Source organism: Oryctolagus cuniculus, unplaced genomic scaffold (genome assembly GCF_964237555.1).
Source record: "Oryctolagus cuniculus unplaced genomic scaffold, mOryCun1.1 SCAFFOLD_118, whole genome shotgun sequence".
In the NCBI taxonomy this organism is placed as follows: domain Eukaryota; kingdom Metazoa; phylum Chordata; class Mammalia; order Lagomorpha; family Leporidae; genus Oryctolagus; species Oryctolagus cuniculus.
In genome coordinates this window covers 28,171-45,093 of record NW_027208295.1, presented here as the reverse complement: position 1 = coordinate 45,093, position 16,923 = coordinate 28,171, and the positions used below count along the sequence as shown (strand labels likewise).

The window sequence follows — 16,923 nt, the reverse complement described above, 5'->3', positions numbered from 1 at the left end:
TTTGCTCTTCATTATGGTAGTTCAGTTATTTCCTTATGAACTAGAAAACATTTGTTGAACCAGATAAACTAGAAAAGATAATATAAGGGCAGTTCAAAAGGTTTGCAGAAAAAGGACTTAAAAGTTGTTTATGTTGTGAATTTTTTAATCTATGCAGTTTTCTCAAAATAAACATTTCCATGAACTTTTCGAAGCATCCTCATACATCTTAAGATACTCTTCCAGAATGATACATCAACTCCACTGACTCATGTTACACATCCACATGAGTGGAGATGCAATCTGTAGGTTGTATCATCTTGATGTTTCTGTATGCCTTATACCACACAAAGAAGATCCCTGTCTGTCTCTGACAAGATAATATTAATCTTATTCTCCAAGTGGGCACCCAGAATATCACAAAGGTCAGAAAGAAAGCCTCATTCAGTGTTACTGTGTTCACAGAGGATGGCATTTATTCCTTAGGAAGTAGCATCCAGACCATCATAATGGGACATCCCACCCATGAGGTACAGGTCTGCTTCCACATCCTGCAGGATTCTGCTCCCAGAACCAGCACACAGGACCACAGCTTTGACTCACGATGCTAAGGTCCTTCCTACCCCAAGAGCTAATACGAGTTAGTTTGAGGTGTCTTTTGATTTGCTCAATCATGGTTGCCAGGGCAACAGATTCATCCAGGGTGCATGATCGACCTATTCCAGTATGTAGAGCAAAGGCTTCTGCAGTGACACAATTTCAGTTCTCTGGTAAAGTTATCTGTTTTGAGAGAGCTGAGCCACCACCTGTATCAAAGACTTCTCAGTACAATTCAGGCTGATCCTTGTTTTTCTCCTCATCAATCCTAGCAGAAAAAGAAGTGACAGGAGCACCTTCAACTTCTCTCACTGCAGACACAACTTTGTCCATATCTTGGGTATGCTTAATGTTGAATTGTACTCAGTGGTTCCCTCTATAGGATAGCCATGAGCTTTGGAAGGATATATATGCCTGGATGTGCAGGCTCCAAGCCCTTTGGAAAACCAGTTTTCCAATCCCTGGGGTGCAGCATCATAGGCTGTGTGAAGAGAGTAGATGCCAACTCTGTTCTCCAAAGCCCAGAACACCGGGCGCTCCTTTCAGGACATCCAGGTAATATGCTTTATGTGTAGGAAGATAGGTGGAAGGCAGGAAAAGATGAGATCTGCCTTCTTATGCAGAGCCTCCTCCATCACCTGCTCAGTCAAGTCATTGGTCAAGAAGAGTGTATTTATAGTTTGTGGTGGGCTTGGTTCCACCAGCAATCCAACATTGTCCCAACTCTCAGCAGAGGACAGGGATGCAAAGTCATTCAAGGAGGAAATGAGAGTCTTCAGACCCATGAAGGAACAGGAAGAATTGCAGTTCAGAGATTACATAAACCAGACTGTCATGGGGACCAGGCGTAAGCAAGATGACAACATATAGCAATTTTTGGACAAAACTCAATTTGAGTCCAGGTACATCTCCATAGCCTTTAATCTGTCTTTTTACATTGGCTTTTGTTTTCTAAACATCATTTTTCAAGTTGTTGTATATTTGGATTGCAGAACAGTTTGTAAGATGAATTTTTAACGTGCATTGCTAAAAATGTTCTGAGTGAAGCTAATTGTCAACTTTATTAAGGAGGATTGCTTTCTGTCCACCTAGTGTAAAAATGAAATCGAGTAATGAAAAAAATGAGTTTACAAATTTAAAGGCAAAGAAACAGAAAGATCTGAAATTAGACCTGATAGAAAATGAGGAGTCCAACAAAAATCCCATTATGTTGATTTAAGACATGGCTGGCCTGTACTAATACCATATACAAATAAAAAAGAAGAATGAATGCTGCAGGTTTCATTTGAGATTCATCAAATGTGAGGTATTATTTGAACAGCTACAAAGAAGCATTCAAGATGGAGAAGGAACTATAGTCTAAAGGTCATGGAAGACGTTCATACTGGAAAGAGAAGTGTCTGATTACAAATGGCAAAATCAGTCAGGCAGAATCAGAGATTGGGATGAATGGGAGATTAGAGGGAATACCTAGATGGGTAATGTTAAGGAGAATGCAGATGGCTTCAGGAGGGAAATACAAGAAACCATCAGTAGAGTTATGATAGAAACAGAGAGGAATTACCAGGGGAAAATCATATATAGTACTTTCAAATATGACAAAGAAAAACATTTAAATGGGCATTATGCATTTAGTGTAGTGGTTATGATGCTTTTTTTTTTTTTTTGACAGGCAGAGTTAGACAGTGAGAGAGACAGAGACAGAGAGAAAGGTCTTCCTCCCATTGGTTCACCACCAAATGGCCACTACGGTTGTCGCACTGTGCCAATCCAAAGCCAGGAGCTAGGTGCTTCCTCCTGGTCTCCCATGTGGTTACAGGAGCCCAAGCACTTGAGCCATCATCCACTGCCTTCCCAGGCCACAGCAGAGAGCTGCACTGGAAGAGGAGCAACCGGGACAGAACCGGCACCCCAACCAGGACTAGAACCTAGAGTACTGGTGCCGCAGGCTGAGGATTAGCCTATTGAGCCACAGCTCCAGCCTATGATGCCTATTAAGATACCCTAGTTCTACTTTAGAGTGCCTGGATGTGACTTCCAGAATCAATTAACTAGGCTTCTATCACACCTCTGAGAGACTGGGACTACATTTCTGGCTCTTGTATTCAGTCTTGGCCCAGGTCTGGCTGCTGTGGGTGTTGAGGAATGAATTAATGCAAAAAAGTGTTCTCTCTACCTATATGTCTCATTCTTCCTAGCTCCCTTTCTCTTCAAGATAAAAATATTTTTTAGACATGACAAAAGGTTCAATTAATGCAATGATTAGAGAATAGCCTTTGGCTCTGACTATAATTTATGTTACTGGTAAGGGTTTCAGGGCTTCAATTAAGCCTAATTTGAGTAGGTTAAAATTCAAATGTATAATAGAATGATTTGCCTGAAAATATAACATTAAAAAGTGTCTGTGCAACCTACATTAATAGACTGAGAGAAATGAATGGAGAATTATTTAAGGCCACATAATAGATTCTGTCCTCCACACATTCCTGGTCTTATCTATATATAAGTACAGGCTCCAAAAAGCTCTCAAAGATCATACTGTTTTAGCAATTCCAAAATAACCTAAATAACTGGTTTATGCTTTTTTTAAAAAATTTGATGTAGAGTTAGACAGTGAGAGAGAGGTCTTCCTTCTGTTTGTTGGTTAAGCCCCCAAATGGCAGCTACAGACGGCACTGTGCTGATCTGAAGCCAGGAGCTAGCTGATTCCTCCTGGTCTCCCATGCAGGTACAGGGGCCCAAGCATTTGGGCCACCCTTCACTGCCTTCCCGGGCCACAGCACAAAGCTGGACTGGAAGAGGAGAAACCATATGAGATACTGGCACCACAGGTGGAGGATTAACTGACTAAGCCATGGCACTGACCCCTGTTTATGTTTTAACACTAGATAATTCTTGGCTCTGCAGCATATTGAGTGTTTATTTTCAGGCTTGAACTAAAACACTATGCACAACATCATCTTTATGACTCATAAAGGTTCTGTTTCAGAATACATCTCATAGGTATTTAGCAAATTTCCTCTTTTTAATTTGAAATGTAACAAATATGTCTTTTTGCTATAGCATCACAAAGACAAGAGACTGTCTAAAGCCACACAACCCTGAACCTCCCACCCCCAATCTCATCTGATCTTGGAAACTAAGATGGGTCAGGCCTGATTAGTACATGGATGGGAGAAAGACAAGATACTAATTTGCTCTCAGCTTACATGGCTCTATTGTCTTAGAACCATGCCAACTTTATCTTGTTCATGTGCATTCTCTAATGATGAATGTTGTGTTTGCCTTTCCATTTTAATTAACAAATTTTCATAAAGGTCCTAAAGCATAATGTAAAATGAGTTGAGGAATGATGAAGTAAGCAAGTTACTGAGATATATTAATTTCTCTGGTCTTAGAAACATGTAGATATGTGGAAGTAAATAGATCTATGCCTGAAAGAGAAAATGAAAGAAGGTGGTAGTGAGAGAACTGGTCAGGATTGTACCTACATTCTACTGTGCAAAACAAGATTATGATAGAAATGTATACAGAAAAACAGATATATAAGCTGGAAGAACAAAAACAATAAACCTCCCTCTGCAAAAATAGTGTTTCACTCATGATTACAGGCTGGAAAGACATTCTTGAAAGGACACTCACAATTTATTAATTGGTATGATTAAACACAACTTAGTTTCATGAAGACATTCATTTGCTACTGATTTTTTAAAAAATTTGTTAGTAAAGATAATATACTTTTAAGAATTATTACCCAAATTAATTACAGAATTCCAAAGAAAGATCACGTGTCACTAACAACTGAACAATGGAAAAATAAATCAATGATATTAACTATGTTCCTCTTAATACAGGGATACCCTTGGGATGCCATGTTAGCATGTTTCAATAGAGTATCTCCAGATTTTATATACCTAAAATTCCATAAAAAGCATGCATGTTGGAGGATTCCAAGATGGTGGAATAGGGAAGCGCATATACTAGTGGTAACTAGTTTCAAAAAATGTTGGAAGTACATTATTGGGGAAGAGTTGGAGAAAACTGTGGTGGAAATTCTACAGGAGAGAAATGCCATGGATCTGTGTGGAAGATGCAGACATGCAGCATGAACACAGACACAACATGATGCCAGCAGCCAAGAGGAGGAGGAGAAAGCACCAGCTTTGGAGAGTGAGGTGAGATCAGACTGCAGCAACCCATACCACTGGTGATATAGACAGAGGGAGACTTTGACGTGAGCCTGGCCTGGAGCTCTGAGGGGAAAGTGTACCCACTGACCCAGAAAAAAAACAAGGGGGGCATGTTTCTCTCACTACATTCACTAAGCAATGGTGCCCAATATCAGTTGAGAGAAGGTGGGCACCATTTTGGACAGAAACAGAAGATGCAGAAGCTCTTGTGCAGTGCTCAGCACCTGGCTGAGACAAGATGCCATCTACTACCAGTACCAGTGGCAGCAGCTTGAATGCACGCACCTTACTACTGATGGGGAGAAGGAAGCATTTGGTTGGTGGCTATTGTGCATGTGTGAGATCCAGAGATTCTAACAGAAGGAAAACTCCATGTTTCCCACTGACTTTGAGTCTGGCTGGGCAAATTCACTAGAGTCTGTGCACCCACATATTACTGAGGTCCCCCCAATCTCTCAACATGTCACAGGCTCCAGCGCTCAAACTGTCGAGGCTCTGGGAATGTCTGTGTCTCTGTGAATGAGACAGTCTAGCAAGGTGGAGCAAATCCTCTGCAACCCTTGACAGTGGGAGCCCTGTGTGCTGAGACTGTGGAAACTCTGTGACTGCATAAGAAGGCACAGGATATAGCTGGTTCTCTGGGCAACCAATGTGAGCTGCTCTACAGGCACTTTTCAGAAGAGAAAATTTTAAAAACCACAGCCAAGTGAAAAATGCTCACTATCACTAGTCACCAGGGAAATGCAAATCACAATCACAATGAGGTTTGACTTCACCCCTGTCAGAGTGGCTCTCAAACAGAAATCAACAATCAACAAATGCTGGCCAGAATGTGGGGAAAAGGCATCTTAATCCACTATTGGTGGAAAAATAAACTAGCACAGCTATTGTGGAAGACGTATGGAGACACCTCAGAAACTTGAACGTAGATATACCATATGACTCAGCAATCTTAATCCTGGGAATTAATCTAAGTGAAATGAAATAGGCACATGAGGGGCCAGCACTGTGGTGCAGTAGGTTAATGCCTTGGCCTGAAACACTGGCATCCCATATGAGCACCAGTTCTAGTCTTGCCTGCTCCTCTTCTGATCCAGCTCTCTGCTATAGCGTGGGATAGCAGTGGAAGATGGCCCAAGTTCTTGGGCCCCTGCACCACATGGGAGACCTGAAGGAAGCTCCTGGCTTCTGGCTTCAGATCAGTACAGCTCTGGCCATTGCAGTCATCTGGGGAATGAACCAGCAGGTAGAAGACCTCTCTCTCTGTCTCTACCTCTGTCTGTAACTCTGTATTTCAAATAAATTAAATCTTAAAAAAAGAAATAGGCATATGAAAGAGCTATCTGTATCCTCATGTTCATTGCAGCTCAATTAGCAATAGCCAAGATATGGATTCAACCTAGATGTCCATCAACTGATGACTGGATAAAAAAAGTGATATATATATGTACATACATATATATGTATATATAATAAATAACTACTCAGCTATAAAATATAATGAAATCCTTTGTTTTGCAGCACAATGAATACAATTGAAAACCATTAAATTTAGTGAAATAAGCCAATCCCAAATAGACAAATACCTATGTTCTCCTTGATCTGTGGTAACTAATAGAGCAGCAAAAAATGGAATGTATAGGAGTGAAATTGATATTTTGAGAGTTTATGATTGTTTACAGCCCTTGTCTCTACTGCTGAACAACAGTGCTGTACTCTTTACTTAGTATAGGGTGAATCTTAAGAGTAAAAAGTCCACTGAAAGTAGATCAGTGTAGAAAGTAAGAGAAATAGGGCTGACACTGTGGTGAGGTGGGGAGAACTGTGCCCAGTTTCAGTCCCAGAGGCTCCACTTCCAATCCAGCTCCCTGCTAATGCGCCTGGAAAAGATCAGATCACTCAGGGGCTTGGGCCCCTGCAACCACGTGGGAAACTGGGAAGAAGCTCCTGGCTCCTGGCTTTGGACCAGCCCATCTCCAGCCATCGCAGCCATGTGGGGAGTAAAGCAGTGGATGGAAGATCTCTCTCTGTCTCTTCCTTCCTTTGTCTTTGTAACTTTGCCTTTCAAATAAAAAATGAATAGATCTTTAGGGAAAAATAAGACAGGGAATTAGAGAGAAAGGATGAGAGGGGATGTGTGGGTGGGAGAGAGGATAAGGTGGGAAGTATCACTATGTTCCTAAATCTGTATATATGAAATACGTGAAATCTGTTTACCTTAAATTTAAAAAATTAAAAACTGACATTTAATTTCAATAGCTGTGAAATAGAATAACTACAATAAAAATTCTACCTATAGGCCAAATAAATTGGAATAGTAATAAAAATGCAATATAATTTTAAAAATGGTCTGACTTTAACATGTATCATCCCAGATGATGTATGGAAAACCTAATAATACCTGGAACTGGTGCTGTGGCACTGTGGGCTGAGCCTCTGTCTGTGGTGCTAGCATCCCATATGTTACCAGTTCATGTCCTGGCTGATCCTCTTCCAATCTAGCTCTCTGCCACCTGAGAAAGCAGTGGAGAATGACCCAAGTGCTTTGACCCCTACCTTGATATAGGAGACCTGGAGGAAGCTCCTAGCCCCTAGGTTCAGACTGGCCAAGCTCCAGCCATTGTCGCCATTTGAGGAGTGAACCATCAGATGGAAGACCTTTCTCTCTGTCTCTCCCTCTCTCTGTCTGTAGCTCTACCTCTCAAATAAACAAAATCTTAAAAAAAAAAAATCCCCAAGACAATAGTTTCAACCCTCAGGAATAGATTGACACCAATTTTGAAAGGACCTTGAGGTGATAAGTTTTATCTCTTACACTCTCTCTCACCATGTAATGACTTCTGCCAAGTTAAGTTACAGGAATATGGCCCTCTCCTGATGGGGCCTCTTGGTCATGGACTTCTCATATGACTGTAAGATATACTTTTTCTTTATAAATTACACATTGTACACTGGTTTTGTAACAACACAAAATAGACTAAGACTGAAAATAGATCAATACATATTTTCTCCTCTTTAGGAAAGAGAGAAGGAAAATGGAGAGCCAGCATGTGGCTTAGCAGGTTAAACTGCTGCCTGGAGTGCTGGCATCCTATTTGGGCACTGATTCTAGTCCTGGCTTGCTTTACTTCTGATAACTCCTTATTAATATGCCTGGAAAAGCAACAAAAGATGCCCTAAGTCCTTGAGAGTGTGCACTCATGTGGAGAATTGGATGAAGATCCTGACTGCTGGCTTCAGCTTGACCCAGCCCTGGACATAGCAGCCATTGGTGAGTGAACCAATGGATGGAATATTCTCTCTCTCTCTCTCTCTCTCTCTCACCCTCTCTCTCCCTCTCTATTTCCCCCCTTGTCTCTTCCCCTCTCTTCTCCATAATACTGCCTATTAAATAAATAAATCTTTAAAACAAAACAGAACACTAGCTTCTGGAGGATATCATGTTAATTTAAAAAAGTGAAGGAAAATGCACAGAACTTTAGAAAGCCATGAGACTATTGAGTTTTTATTTTTAAATTTTTTTAAAGATTTATTTATTTATATGAAAGAGTTACACAGAGAAAGAAGGAGTGGCAGAGAGAGAGGGGTCTTCTACAGGCTAGTTCACTCCCCATCTGGCTGCAACAGCTGGAGATGCACTGATATGAAGCCAGGAGCCAGGAGCTTCTTCCAGGTTTCCCAAGCAGGTGTAGGAACGCAAGGTTCTGGGCCATCTTCTATTGCTTTCCTAGGCCATAGAGAGAGCTGAATTGGAAGTGGAGCACCTGGGACTTGAACTGGTGCCCATATGGATGCCAGCACTGCCAGCAATAGGCTTACTGGTTGTGCCACAGTACCAGTCCTATTTTTTTTCAATTTAGTTCATGTCTGTTCTCTAATGAGAATAGGGAAGGATTTTTTTAATATTTATTTTTTTATTTGAAAGGCAGATTTACAGAGAAGCAGAAGGAGAGGGAGGGAGGGAGAGGGAGAGAGAGAGAGAGAGAGAGAGAGAGAGAGAGAGAAGTCTTCATCCACTTGTTCACTGCCCAAATGGCTATGAACAGCCAGAGCTGAGAAAATCTGAAACCAGGATCCAGAGCTTCTCCTGGGCCTCCCCCGTGATTGCAGGGTTTCAAGGACTAGGGCCATCTTCCACTGCTTTCCAAGGCCATAGCAGAAAGCTGAGTGGGAAGTGAAGCAGGCAGGACTTGAACCAGCATCTATATGGGATTCCAGCACTGCAGGCAGTGGCTTTACCCACTATGCCACAGTGCCAGGCTCATATTATTTAGCAACCAACATAAGAAGCATACTTCAAAAAGTTTGCAGAAAGTTGAATTAAAAATAAGAGAAAACTGAAAATAAGCTGAAGAATAATTAAGTAATCACCTTACTGGAGAAAAATTAATTTTCTTTGATCTTGGAAATATATAGATGTCCTTCCTTATGATCATAACTGGAAGAGAAGATGAATGGAGAGAGTGGTGGTTGGGTTCACACTTTGATTCCAATGTGCAAAATAAAATTATTATTGAAATGAATTGGAAGTGGAGTAGCCAGGACTTGAACTGGTTCCCATATGGGATGCTGGCACTGCAGGCAGTGGATTTACCCACTATGCCACAGTGCCAGCCCCTATGTATAAATCTTATGACATCAGTAGAGACATTATGTCATATTATCCATTCCACATGAACAGGGAATGGTGATGTGAATATGTGAAAATATTCAATCTATGCATGATGATATGAAGTATTCATGGACAAAAAATTGTGTAACTTTTAGATATAGACAGATACACATATTAAGTGATTTTGTAAAGATGAGTTTAATTGGACCAATATAAATACACTAGTCATATGCTCTGTCAGATGCAGCCACAGGCTCTGCAAATGTTTGGAGTTACCAAGTTTACATCCTTAACCAGAAGACATGGTGAATGAGAATTTAGAGTCTTTTTCAATGTACGATTAAATGAATAACTACAGTGAACTGGAAAATATGAATAAAAGGTTGGTGTTATTGGAAGTGGGTCCAATAGAGGGGGGATCCCCTTGCAGTACTACAAATGAGTCATATAGAACAATAGTGTGAATAAGCTAGAAGGTGATATTGCAGATAAAATTTGCATCTGGGTGCCGCCGTAGCTCAATAGGCTAATCCTCCATCTGCGGTGCCGGCATACCGGGTTCTAGTCCTGGTTGCTCCTCTTCCTGTCCAGCTCTCTGCTGTGGCCTGGGAGTACAATGGAGGATGGCCCAAGTGCTTGGGCCCTGCACCCACATGGGAGACCAGGAGAAGCACCTAGCTCCTGGCTTCGGATCAGTGTGGTATGACAGCCATAGCATGCCAACTGCAGTGGCCATTAGGGGGTGAACCAATGGAAAAGGAAGACCTTTCTCTCTGTCTCTCTCTCTCATTGTCCACTCTGCCTGTAAAAAAAAAATTGCATCTGATATGTACCCCTAAAGATGTACATGTTTAGGATTCTGAGCTTTGAAAAGAAGTACACATGAATGCAAATTCTTGCCATGTTATATTTTGCAAGGCAATTTTGTTATATTACTAAAACTTTGACCTACATTTCTCCTCACATGGAATTAAGAATTCAATCCAGCCAGCGCCGCAGCTCACTAGGCTAATCCTCCGCCTTGCAGTGCCGGCACACCGGGTTCTAGTCCTGGTCAGGGCACCAGATTCTGTCCTGGTTGCCCCTCTTCCAGGCCAGCTCTCTGCTGTGGCCAGGGAGTGCAGTGGAGGATGGCCCAAGTCCTTGGGCCCTGCACCCCATGGGAGACCAGGAGAAGCACCTGGCTCCTGCCATCAGATCAGCATGCTGCGCCAGCTGCAATGCGCTGGCCACAGCGGCCATTGGAGGGTGAACCAATGGCAAAGGAAGACCTTTCTCTCTGTCTCTCTTTCTCACTGTCCACTCTGCCTGTCAAAAAACAAAAAACAAAAAACAAAAAACAAACAAACAAAAAAGAATTCAATCCATAAGTAGAGGTGAAAGATTAAATAAGAAAAAATATACAAGACCCCATGGATATGCTTTTAATTAAACAGCATTTGAAAAACTTGTTCTCTTGCCATAGGTCATGGGACTCCAAATCTTATTAAGTTGACATTTACCAATGCCATCTTACTAGTCAAAGTGATCAGTTTAAGCTCATAATTGATCATAAAGATAGGATTAATTATCAAAGGGATCACATAAATAAGATCAGTGCCTGCTAAAATAATTGAAAAAATTAAAAAGGAGAGAATGATCCAACATGGGAAGCAGGGTACACAGCAGACTCCTAGAATCACCAATGCCCTAAACAGCACTCTGGCCTCAGAATCAGCCCTTAAGGCATTCAGATCTGGCTAAAAAGCCCATGAGAGTTTCTCAGGCATGGAAAGCCAAGACACTGTGGCAAAAAAATGACCTAAATGAAAAATCTCTGTGAGTGAGATCCCGGTGGAAAGAACAGGCCATCAAAGAAGGAGGTACCTTTCTCTGAAGGGAAGAGAGAACTTCCACTTTGATTATGGCCTTGTCTAAATAAGGTCAGAGTTTGTGAACTCAAGAGACCTCCATAGCCTTGGCAGCTCATAACAAGAGCCTCAGGTGATTACTGACATCATAAATAAGAATGTCAATTGTTAAATCAACAACAGGAGTCATTGTGTACTTGCTCCCCATGTAGGACCTCTGTCCTTAATGTGTTGTACTATGAGAATTAACTGTAAAAGTAATCTTCAAACAGTACTTTATACTCTCCCTGACTCCCTCTCTCTCTTTCTCCCTCTCTCTCTTCTGAAAAGTCTGACTTTCAGATAAGTAAATCAATAATTTAAAAAAAAATAAAACTAAGAAAGCAGAACAGATTCAAGAAAAAAATAAATATTTTAATAAGGACTCCAGAACAGACTATAAATGTGGTCTGCAGTTTTGTCACTATGATGTACTAAAAGAAAAATAATGTGTATTATCATGTACTAATTTGAATGATTGATTATTGGTAATTAGAATTTAGTTTCAAATGAAAACATTTCAAGTGACAATATTCATCAGCCTAGTAGAAAAAGGTTGAAACAGGCCAGCGCCACAGCTCACTAAGCTAATCCTCCACCTGTGGCACCAGCACCCCAGGTTCTAGTCCTGGTTGGGGCGCTGGTTCTGTCCCAGTTGCTCCTCTTCCAGTCCAGCTTTCTGCTGTGGCCCAGGAAGGCAGTGGATGATGGCCCAAGTGCTTGGGCCCTGCACCCGCATGGGAGACCAGGAGGAAGCACCTGGCTCCTGGTTTGGATCCGTGCAATGCCGGCCATAGCAGCCATTTGGGGGTGAACCAATGGAAGTAAGAACTTTCTCTCTGTCTCTCTCTAACTCTGCCTGTCAAAAAAAAAAAAAAAAAAAGGTTGAAACAAAGCACTCTCAGTCTCACAAAGTCATGTGAATAGAAGGCATATCTGATTTATTCTAATAGGCCTTCCTAAAATTTACTAATTTTTTTCTGACAATAGTGAATTTGGCTCATCATAGAAAATTCTTTGAAGGCTCTTGTTAAAATTGTCCCTCTTTGAAAAAGTAAACTTTAGTGCATGAATCTGTGGGGAGCAACTTGGACTAGACTAAGTTACTGGAATTAAGACTTATTCTATGCATCTGCTCTCCCACAATATGGCACTGGGAGAGGAGTAAACAGCTTCTACACAGCTGCCTTTCACCAACTTGACAAGCTGCAGGAGCTGCTCCTGATTGGAGGAGAGCAGTGTACTTGGCTTGTGGGTAGCAGAGTTGGGATTGGTGGAAGAGGACTATAAAGGAGGAGAGAGACAACATGCACTAGGAACATTATCTGAAGGAACACCTGTGCAGCCCCCGAGAGAGCCGGCCGGCGGTGTGCTGCTCCCCTGCAGAAGTGGGGAAAGTGGCAGGGGGAACCGCCCTTCCACGGAGGTGGAAGGGACGGTAGCCAACCCGGGAAGAACCAGCAGCAAACCCGGGGAGGGCGGAGCAGACAAAAGAACAGCTCAGGGTCCTGTGTCATTCCTCCATGAAGAGGGGGAGTGACAGAATCTACAAGAGGTAAATTTTTGTTTTATAGAACATTGGAAAACCAATGATGCTTAGTCTCTAATTTCTGATTTACTTTATAGAACAGAACTTATATAGAAAAAAATTTCACTTTATCTATTTTTTAAAATATTTACTTATTTGACAAAGTCAGGAGAGAGACAGAGAGGTCTTCCCTTTGCTGGTTCACTCCCCAATGGCCACAATGGTCAGAGCTGGGCCAATCCAAAGCCAGGAGCCAGGAGATTTTTCTGGGTCTCTCACATGGGTGCAGGGGTCCAAGCACTTGGGCCACCATCCACTGCTTTTCCAGGTCATTAGCACAGAGCTGGATTGGAAATGGAGCAGCCAAGACATGAACTGGCACCTGTATGGGATAGCAGAGCCACAGGCAGAGGCTTAATGACTGTGGCACACACCAGCCCCCACTTTATCTAAATTTATGGTAAACCCATGAGTTGCACAACACAATTTTTTTCTTCCTTCCCTCCTTCCCTCCTTCCCTCCTTCCCGCCTGCCCCGCCTGCCCGCCTGCCTGCTTGCCTTCCTTCCTTCCTGCCTGTGGGGAAATTAGGCACAGGAGGCAATTCAAAGATGGTGGCTGAAGGGAAATTAGGCACACGTGGCAATTCAAAGATGGCGCCCAAAGGAAGTAAGGTGGGTGGTGCCCAAAGTGGTTTACCTCTCTCTGCCTCTCCTCTCTCTGTGTTACTTTCACTTTTAAGTAAATAAATTTTTTTTAAAAAAGTTATTTGGCATATAACCTTTACTATAAAAATCACATCTGAGCAAGGTTTTGGCTCTGGATGCAACAGATGGTCACTGGCTAAGTGGTAATTACAGTGCACTGACCTTGTCCAGATGGCAGCAGAACCCACCAGCACAGCCCCTTTTCTGTGCTGACACCACTCCATGTGCCCACTGCCCTCCTGCATGCTGCTCTTCAGCTCTAGCCTTTTAGTTTGCAACCAACCAACCACAGTTGGCTCTAATCACACACACATCATGCTGCAAATATCACATGTTTGAGAAAGGACTATTACAAGCCCACTGATGTGTGGGTCGGGGATGGCTGAGCACACCCTGGCACCTGCTCCTAAGAAGTGACACAAAGGGCCCCAGATCTCAGAGCTTTCCCTTTGAGTGTTTACAGCATCTCTTGGTTTGGTTTGAAGTCAATTATTTCTGGGTTTTCGGTCCAGCGATCTGACAGCTACCAAGAAATTAATTCTCTCATTCCTTAATCAGGCATTTGAAACTTATTAGCAATATGTGTATTTCTACATCTTTGAATAATGACTACTTCTCTGAAGGAAACAGTGAGAGACACCAGGCAGGTTTTCTCTGGCAGGGTAAATCACACTTAGTCATATATGATTTGAATTAGTAGATCATTTTCCATTTTGACTTAAAGATCCTCCCAGTTTCTGCTTACTACATTGTACTTCAGAACTCTTTCACATTAAATATGACTAATATGCATTTCCATATTTTGAAAGAGAGTATAAAAACATCTCACAGCTTTTAATAAAACTTTCCATTTCCCTTTTGCAGCAAAGAGACAAAATCAGTTCAACACACCAGTATGAGAGGGGGAAAAAAACTCAACAAATTAAAATAATATTCAAACCACAGCATTAAGTATATCTACATCCAGCTCAACATCAACATTTATAATACATCAGTAATTTTATCAGATTTTCTCTGTAGGGAACCTTTATTAATATGTTCTGATTATTTACAACTGTAAAAGCAAAGCACACTCCCAAAGTGCACATATTTAATACAGTATCAACTATTTGCATTTACAGGATTTTTAAACAATCAGAAAAAAGATCAACTGTTTAAGATCCTTAAGGTGTATTACAAAAACTGCTAGTCCTTGTACTGTGGTATGCTTACTCGGTAAAACTAGAAACAAAATATCCACACAGTAACTGAGTAATTCTGATCCACTCATGCCAACCCGGGGTGTCTATTAACTCTAAGCTGTGGGGAGCAACTCGGACTAGACTAAGTTACTGGAATTAAGACTTATTCTATGCATCTGCTCTCCCACAATATGGTGCTGGGAGAGGAGTAAACAGCTTCTACACAGCTGCCTCCAGTTTGACCAATAATCTGCAGGAGCTGATCCTGCTCCTGATTGTAGGAGAGCAGCGTGCTCTGCGTGTGGGTAGCAGAGTTGGGATTGATGGAGGAGGACTATAAAGGAGGAGAGAGACAACATGCACCAAGAACATCTAAGGGGAACATCTGGATAACATCTGAGCAGCCCCCGAGAGAGCCGGCTGGCGGTGTGCCACTTCCCCGCAGAAGTGGGGAAAGTGGCAGGGGGAACCACCCTTCCATGGAGGTGGAAGGATTGGCAGCCAACCTGGGAAGAACCAGCAGCAAACCCGGGAAGGGCCGAGCAGACAAAAGAACAGCGCAGGGTCCTGTGTCGTTCCTCCGCGAATGGGGGAGCGACACTAAGCTGTCTTATACAAAAGTTAAGGCAAAGTCATTTTCAAGTTTAAATGCAATTCAAGCCTTTAAATATTGGATGGAAATAATTTTTTTAAAAAAACCTCAATCTTGTTAAATAACATTTCATGGAATAAACTGTATGGTTACATGTAGCAGGAAATATTTTAATGTCTCTTGCTTAGAATAATTACAGAAAAATGATGGGGGCCAGCACCGTGGCTCACTTGGTTAATCCTCCACCTGCAGCAATGGCACCCCATATGGGCACTGGGTTCTAGTCCCGGTTGCTCCTCTTCCAGTCCTGCTCTCTGCTGTGGCCCAGGAAGGCAGTGAAGGATGGCCCAGGTGCTTGGGCCCCTGCACCTTCATGGGAGACCAGGAGGAAGCACCTGGCTCCTGGCTTCAGATCAGCATAGCTCTGGTCATGGTGGCCATTTGGTGGGTGAACCAATGGAAGGAAGATGTTTCTCTCTGTCTCTCTCTCTCTCACTGTATACCTCTATCTGTCAAATAAATAAAAGAGAATACTTTTAGGCATTTTAAAACAAGATAATTTATATTGTTCTTCAGAAGTACAACACTTCTAGAAGTGAATCAATGAGACCCTCATCTTGGAGGTAAAAAGAGCAACAATTTTTGTCCTCCACCAGCCAAAGAGGGGAATAAAACCACAAACACCATTCTCTCACCATTACATAACTTTTAAATCCATGTGCTGATGCAGAGGTTCAGGAAGACATCCCCATGGAGTTAAGATGAGGACTCTTCCAAGAGAGTGCCTGGGGGCGGGGGAATGTGGACAGAAATGTGCATGGAACAGGTGCACTAGGCCAAGAGCCAAAGCAGCCAGCTCACAGGGATCAAAACCATTTCATGATACAACATACTGGCAACATGTCAGTGGCCAAAAAAGTATATTTTCATTTAGGTTCTATTCACATGTTTTGAATTGATTTTAGTTAATAGCCACTTGCAATTGAGGGGAGAAGCTGGGTACTTGCTGGCTGGATGTCAAAGCTCTAAGCTTTCAGGTTTCTCTAGGGTGCGCTCTGCAGGTTCTTTCTGCCCACTGGATCCAAAAAGGCCTATATGTACATTTATATGTATTTTTAAATGCTGGACTCACTTGTTAACAGTTTAGATGAAAGCACAGCTCCCATGCCAGTGTGTCAGCGACCTTACACTGCCAACCCCCTTCCAGCTTGAGGCCGAGGTCGCCATCTGCTGGAGCATCTGAGATATGCACTTGTAGATCAATATTATTTTAAAAAATAAAGCAGCATAGTTCCCTTAATTTAGAAAAATTTACTATATATAGCTTGCATTCAGAACCACACAGAGGCTTAATAAAAAACATGAATCTGTTGGGATAAATGCATTTTCTATCCTGAAAAAAATCAGACTTACACATCACCTCCAGTTAAGCACCAACCAAAAATAAGGTTTATATTAATTAAATTCTGAAAAAGTTTTTTTTTTAGACGGGGAGAATCTGACTCAGAGAAGAAAAAATAACTTGCAGGCATTCCGTGGGGCTCACAGACACTGCAAGTGCCTAACCAGTGGCTCATTCTCATACTGAGTGGGAAGTGTTTCACTTGTGGCTAATACAGCTCTATGCAACCACTCCCAGACATAGGATTT

At 42.0% G+C, this 16,923-nt stretch overlaps 1 pseudogene; it reads right to left on the bottom strand.

Annotated features, from left to right (window-relative positions):
- Nucleotides 1–253: 253 nt before the first annotated feature.
- LOC138848166 (NIF3-like protein 1 pseudogene) lies at nucleotides 254–1,442 on the bottom strand (annotated as a pseudogene).
- Nucleotides 1,443–16,923: the final 15,481 nt, after the last annotated feature.